This window comes from Lycium barbarum, chromosome 3 (genome assembly GCF_019175385.1).
Source record: "Lycium barbarum isolate Lr01 chromosome 3, ASM1917538v2, whole genome shotgun sequence".
NCBI lineage: Eukaryota > Viridiplantae > Streptophyta > Magnoliopsida > Solanales > Solanaceae > Lycium > Lycium barbarum.
This window is the reverse complement of record NC_083339.1, coordinates 147,626,520-147,634,487: the sequence shown is the minus strand read 5'-3', so window position 1 is coordinate 147,634,487 and position 7,968 is coordinate 147,626,520.

Here is a 7,968-nt window from a genome sequence, read left to right as displayed (position 1 = left end):
GAAGTCCATTTTTGTTTGAAGACTTGTTGTCATTAGCTTTAAGTTATTTGTGTTTTAGGGTTACACATTATTTTTATATTAATGCGTAACTTTATTTTGACAATTTCACAAATAAATAAATTAACAATAAATAAAAAATTAACAAATTAATAATCCATAATCAATTAACAAATATTAATTCACAATCAATTATTTCTGTGTTTTTTTTTTTTTTTTTTTTTTTTTTTTTTTTTTTTTTTTTTTTTGCGTTATACCCTTCAACACCCAACTAATTGGAGTCCGCAAATTAAATAACTTCAAAAGTGGGTTTGGGTACCAAAATAATCCATTAACGAATAACGAACAGTAAGTTAATCCCGAATAACGAATAATAAACTAAATCCTGAATAACGAACGATAAACTAAATCCTGAATAACAAACGATAAGCTAAATCCTTAGTTTTGGATTGAACATCATTAACAGAATTTCCGAAAAGGATTAGTTAGTTAACATAATTTTTTGACGAAGGATTAGTTAGTTAATATAAAATTTTGTTCGTTATTACTTTAACTACATGAGTTAAGTAAATTATAATCAACAATACAATATCATGGATTATTCAAAATAACTAATTAAATCCTCCATAACTTATCCTAGTTAAGTAAGTTCTAATCAGAGAATTTTTTTTAGTTAATATCAAGAATAATGAATAATTTAGTATTACAAATGCGACACCTCCATGGATCTCCGTTAATTATTTGTTAATTATGGCATTGTTAATATTTGTTAATTATGTCATTGTTAATATATTTATTTCTGAAATTGTTTTTCCCATGTTAGTTACTTGTTTATCCCATGTTAATCGTTAAATAAATTAGTTCATTTTTTTTACTAATAATATCTTCACAACGCTTCCGCTGAGGTTTGATCCCTGGTGGATGAGATTAAAAAAAGTCAAAAGCCAAAGGCTTTACCACCATGCCAAGTTGGTTAAAGTAACAATGTAGACACTTTTTATTATTTTGTATGTTCACTAATGCTATCTAACTTGTTTTCTTAAATTGAATTTGGAACCTTGAAATTGACATTGAAAACATCATTATCACGGGATTATGGAATTGAAATATATTTTTCGCCATTAGATTTAAAAAAGAAATAAATAAAAATTGCGCACGAATTTGGGGGAAAATTGAAATTGAATAGGATAACTGACGTTTTTCGAAAATTCGGGGCGGCCGAACAGCCTTGCGGCAGTTCAGACGCATAGATCTCGAAAAAATACCCAAAATTAAAAAAAAAATCGCATCAAATGGACATCCGAGCGCAAATTTATGACCATTTAAAATTTCACCAACTTACAAATAAATTAGTGCGCAAAAGGTTTTCTAATGGGTTATTTTGGTACCCAAATCCACTTTTTGGGTTATTTAAGTTGCAGACTCCAATTAGTTGGGGGTTGAAGGGTATAACGCAAATAAAATAAAAAAATTACACATAAATAATTGATCATGAATTGATATTTTGTTAATTGATTATAAAAATAAAGTTACGCATTAATATAAAAATAATGTGTAACTCTAAAACATAAATAACTTAAAGCTAATGAGAACAAGTCTTCAAACAAAAATGGGCTTTGAGCATTTTTCAACCACTAAAACGACAATCCGAAGTTTTGTGTATATTTGTTGTGTTGAGTCTACCTTATTAATCGCACAAAAATAAATAGGGTTCTATATAAAATATTCAAGTTTTGAAGTCTCGAAGCATGATTAATCTATGGCTAAAGTATGTAAAAAAATGTGAAAGAAAGGAAGAAAGAAAGAAAGAAAGAAAGGAAAGAAAGAAAGAAATTAAAAAAAAAAAAAGACAAACCTTTAACGCATGAAAATCATGCGTTAAAGGTACTTTTGTACTTGTTTTTTTTTCTGGGATATTTTGATTCATACCTTTTTTTTTGGGTTATTTTGGTTCCGGACTCTTAAAACGGGCTGGCTCAGCCCATCCGGGCTTGCCCACACGGGCTTTGGAATTTGACAGGCCTGGTCGGGCTGGCCCACCATTTTGATGAGCCTTAAAACAGCAAGCCCAACCCATCACTACGTGGGCTACGGGCCAGCCCACATTTTTTTAAATATATTTTTCGTAATTCTTTAATTTAAATTCTAATTTCAAAATCCTAACATATATATTTACGAGACTATTACATGGTGTTACCACTTGCTAACAAAGTTTCAAATTCCCAAATAAAATGATTCTAATAATGCTTATTAAGTTTGGCTTTCAGTAAAGATTGATTGTATGGCTTCGATTGAAACCTCTACCATTCTATGTAAATATTTTGGGTACAACTGCACAAGAAAACGATCCTGTAGAACCAAAGCTTTTGTGAAACTAAATAACTTTTGACATTGTTAACACTTAACATATTAATAACTAATATCACTCGAACCAAATAGAGATATCTATAAGCAAACTAAAGAGTTAATGAGTAGCAATACAACTAGCTAAATAGGATTATCAAGCTTTTTCTTCCTGCCATCATATTCACAGAGCTTTAAGCTTCAGGATCATTTGATGATTTGCATTTCTTGAGGCAACATGTTATCTGATACAGTAATTATGTTCCTTGTAAATTCAGTTTTGGCCTCAAAGCATTCTGTCAGCTTAGAACATGCGTTTAGCTTCTTCCTAATTAGATTTTGTGTCACAAAAGCATCAGTGGTCTTGTTTCATTTGCTTTGCTTATCTTGCATTTTGTTGTCGTTATTTTCCTTTCAACACTACTTTGATTACTTCTTTTGAGCCGAGGGTCTATCGGAAACAACCCCTCTACCCCACAAAGGTAGGGGTAAGGTCTGCCTACATCTTGCTTTCCCCAGACCCCACTTGTGAGACTACATTGGGCATGTTGTTGTAAAAGTATCAGTGGTCTTATCGACCAAAGCACCCAGGATAGGGAAGTTAGGACAACTAGCGTTGAGCTGCTTATAGAGGTGTATCTTGGTGCCAATGTCATAAAGTAGGAAGGTTGATGCCTATGATACTCAAAAACATCTTATGTTATGTAGGAGAAGGAAGATGGTGGAGGTAGAGGCCGGTTCAAGTCGCATACTAATGCTCCTGATCGTATATCTGACCGTGTAAAGAAGGCTCCACTGAAGACATGACTGACCCAGATAGTGGAGCTGCTAGTTCTATATGCTGATCTGGAAGGCTGTATGTGCCTATTGTTGATGTGCCGTGGATTGTTATTGCAAAACGAGCTATACAATGAAAATAGCTCGAGGTTTCCTCAACTTTATTGGGTTAATTCACAAATAACCACTTTTCAGCCCCTCTAATGAATAAAAAACTACTATCATGGAACTTTTTATTTCATAGGTGAAATTCGAGGACATCATGGAATTTGAAACTTGCATAAGACTCTTGCTAATGACTATTTTCCAAAAAACAATGTTAAAAAGTGGCTAATGGACAAAACATTTTTTTGCGCGGATTGACCTTCTTTTTACTCTATTGGTCATTCAAACATTTGGGCTTTAGAACTCGAAACATTTTTTTGCGCGGATTGGCCTTCTTTTGGGTTGGTCTTTAATTTTTGTCCCTCAAATTGCTAGTCTTTAATTTTTGTCTTTCGCTTAAAAAGGTGGCTGAAAATATTTTGAGATTCTGGGTTCGAATTCTCATTCAGTCAAAAAAAAAATTCACAAGACAAGACTTTTGCAAAAAGTTTGCCTAAGTCTGCAGTCTCCGGCATAGGTTCTATATAACTTTGCCCAAATAAGAAAATTTTATTATTTTTGACTCTACTGGGTTTCGAACCCAGAATCTCGAAATATTTTCGGCCACCTTTTTAAGCGAAGGACAAAAATTAAAAACTAGCGAATTGAGGGACAAAATTAAAGACGTATGAAGGAAAATGGTGGAAATTGCCCAGCTGGAAATGGGTCTCAATAGCTAATGGGCCACCCATCACATAATTCCATCGACAAAAGAAAATCATTTTGTTTAACCCAACTGCGCTGAATAACGAAATAACTTGGATGGGAAGGGCAATCAAACTAACTCTCATACGAGCTTTCCACGGTTCATTCATCTAACTCTGACCTCGGTATTTATACCAAGTTAGTAAATACATTGTGAAGTGTTTTGCACACGACGCTGATATATATTTCTAGTGGAGTACTAATATTTATTCATTTACTTTATATCCATATCATGTATGGTTCATAAAATATGAATTGTACTCTTTGTAGAATTTATTTTAAAAGTTTGACCAAGACAATGAGTGGGTTTTCTCTCAATTGCAGTTTCTTGTTGTTTCTCCAATATTTCTCAAATGAACTGAACTTCTACAGTAGCCTGACGAATATAGTCAAGTGCAAGTCTAAGAAAGGGGCCTAACTCATGCCTAATAGTATGAAAACAGTGAACAAAGAAAGCTAACCAATAGATTTCTTTTTCAGTAAATTTCTTATGGGCCACTGGCCAGTGCTTTTGTGCATGTCAGATGATTGATCCGAGTAATATCATTATTCATTAGTACGTGGGGATCACTTTAGATTGCTGAGGGATGTGGTTACCGTCCAATCAGTCTTGTCGAGTCTCCATCACTTCTTAGTGCCATTCTCTTTAGATTTTAGAGTAGGGTTTCACTTTCCTACACTCACCGACTCTCACGGATCGAGTCCTCCTTAGTGTCAGATAACAGCACAAAAATAGCTTACAGCACAAAAATAGCATTTTGTTATTCTGCGTTGACACGATCTCGTGTGGTTGATTTTCTCAGATAGTAATTCAACAAATAGCATATTTCTAATGCTCACCGCATATGCGAGGCCTCATCCATGAGCACTATATATGGCTAAGGCATAGTTTTTTATTTTTATTTTTATTTTATTTTTTACAATTTCTCTAACTCTATGCTTCTGACACTAACCCTGTACCTAAGTGAAGCTTGTTTCAAAAGCTTAGCTTCAGTTGTACCACTGGTATCATGTAGAAACTTCAACCTGGACTAACTAGCATACTTCAACCCGGATTTGATATGCGAGACCAAGGACGACAAGATGTTTTTTAATACTTTTAAGTCATTTTAAAAGTAGTTAGAGGTAATTTCCATAATAAGTCAAACTAGCAACTTGAAAAACAAGACAAATAATCTTCTACCACAAGTTATGGGAGGACTATACTTTCTTGTATAACAATTCAAATGTTGTACTCCTATTAATTATGCGGGAATTAATTCCCCAACCCCTCCAGGCTCCAAGTCTCCAACCAGACATTGTACTATGTTAAAATTATTTTTCATTAACTCCTCCGGCCAAATAACCTCTTATAATGTCTTGTTGCTTAGTAGTTACTACTACTAGAAATTAAAACCAGTTAGAGATTCAATAAAGTTAGGTGGGAACAAGTTCACATAATTGTTTGAAAGTTACAGAGGCCGAATTTTTAGGTAAAAGTGAATGCTGGAGTAGTGTTGAATTCGAAAGTTGACCATAAATTAATTACTCGGATATTTGGTAACGAAGATAAATGACTTTCATGTTTTTGGAATTACTCCCTCCGTTTACTTGTCCACTTTTAACTTTACACACCCCTTAAGAAATAATAAATGAAGTGCATAATTTACCAATCTATCCATATTAATTGGTGCATATTTTTATTAGATTTGAAAAATAATTTGAAGTAAGTAATTAATACTCCGGGTAAAATGGAAAAAAAAAATTCTTATCTTGATATGCTAAAAATAAAAATTTATTTTTAGAATATTGAATAAGTAAAAATGAACAGAGGGATTATATTTTTGGAAGATGGTGCTATCGAATACTCTAGTATTTTTTCTCTCAACGAATACCTGACATAGAGAATTATTGTCCCATCAAAATCAGATCAAAGTTAGTGGAAGTCATCCATAGAACATGTCGGGTTCACAAAATATTACACAAATTTAGCTTTATATGTTTCATACGGTAGTACGTTACCATCAATCACTAGAAAGAAATGAAATAAAACAAAATCAAACTAGTTATCATAATATAAATGGGAAATATATCATGACTCTAAACCCTAAGTTGCATGGGCAATAGGGTAAGCTAGGGCTACAGAGGTAACTAGTGGAACACTCTCCATTATTCTGTTCTATGAGAAACCTTATCTCATCTTCACACAATTTCAAAGTTAAATGCTTTATGATGATTTAAAATACAAAAGACAAGTACTTTAACTAGTACTACGTCAAATCAAGTTTGAAAAAATATAAAATAAAAGAAATGATTTTTGTTATAAGGAATGTAGTAGGAGGAGTAAGAGCCCGTTTGGATTGACTTATAAAGTTGCTTATAAGCTGTTTTCAGTTTTTTTGAGTATTTGACTGGTCAGCTTAAAGTCATTTTATGTTTAAAATAAGCTCAAAAAACTAATTGGGGTCATTTGACTTACCTCATCTAAAGCAGCCTATAAGCCAAAAAAATAAGTTAGACTATCCTAACTTATTTTTTTTAGAAAAAGCTTATAGGCATAAGCCCATCCAAACAGGCTCTAAGTCTTTTCCTTAGAAATGGATTTGTAGAAAGCTTAGTCTTCTCTCAATTATTACATAAAATGACTCCCAATTATGACCTCTTTTTTTCCCTTCTTGCTTGTAACTTTTTTGGCATCCAGACTATAATGCCTCAAATCTTAATATGACCTGAAATCTAAATTCTAAACCCTAAATCTTATTTGATCCTTACACAAAGAATCCGTACATAAACACGATGTATTCTACACACACACACATGTATATAAACTAGGCTGAATATATACGTAACACCTTAAACTTGTTTGATTATTCCATTTAGACACTTTTACTAAGTCCAGTTTGGTGTGAAGGATAAGCAAAAATAGTCCCGAAATAAAATTTTAGTGCTTTCTTATCTCATGTTTGGTTGAAATAAAAATCTGAATAACTAATTCCGGAATTAGTTATCCCTGGATTGTAATTTTCTACAAAGAAAAATTTATAATGGAATAACTTAGACTTGTTGTTAAGGCTTTGAACATTTTGTGTGATGGAGTATTATGGCGTATATATGCTGTTTTCTTTTTTGGTTGTAGACGAGAATGGTTGATGTCGCCGGAAACATTTTGCTGCCGACGAAATCGGATGTGGCGTTATTGGAAACCCACTTTCTTTTCAAAGTAAAAATGTTCACATGATGGAACTAATTTAACAACATATATGAAATCTAAAAAAATTTCAAAGACATATTTCCTTGTCGGATCTTTGAAACTCTTCGCCGGAATCTTTTTTCCGGTCAACATATCTGCTCTTATTCTTTTCTTTTAGATCATGACCTTTTCTTTTGCTGATGTGTCATTTTTTAATTGGTTTTGTTTGCCATGTCAACCGCAAGTGATCTTCACGCACCGAAATTGATTTATAATTGTCAAATTTATGTTCAATAGACACACCACTAGCATAGTTTAAGCATTCAATTGAAACAAGGCTTAGTATAAGTGTCAAAATGAAAAATTTGGACAAGTTTAAGGAGCTGCACATGTACTTAGCCTATAAACTAACACAGCATAAAGATAATACAAAGTACCTACACCATCAACTTTAGTCATGAATGAAGTATAAAGGCTTAAAACTATTTACAGTCCCAGACCTAATCTCACTCAAATCCGAATTATGATACTCCCTTTGTCCCAATTTCAGTGTGTTACTTTCCATTTTGATCCGCCCCAAAAAGAGTGCATCTTTCTATATTTAGTAAGTTTTTTAATTTCAATATTCTACATGACAAGTTTAATACCAAAGGATTTAAAGGACTACAAACATATCTAAACTATGTGCTAGGTCAAACTAAAACACTTAAATTTTGACATGTTTACAGCAAAATTTTGGACGTGTGACTGTAAATCTGTCGATTAAGAGTCAGGGGCGGAGTTACAATATTAGGCACTATTTGAACGAACCCAAAAACTTTTATTTCTACCTT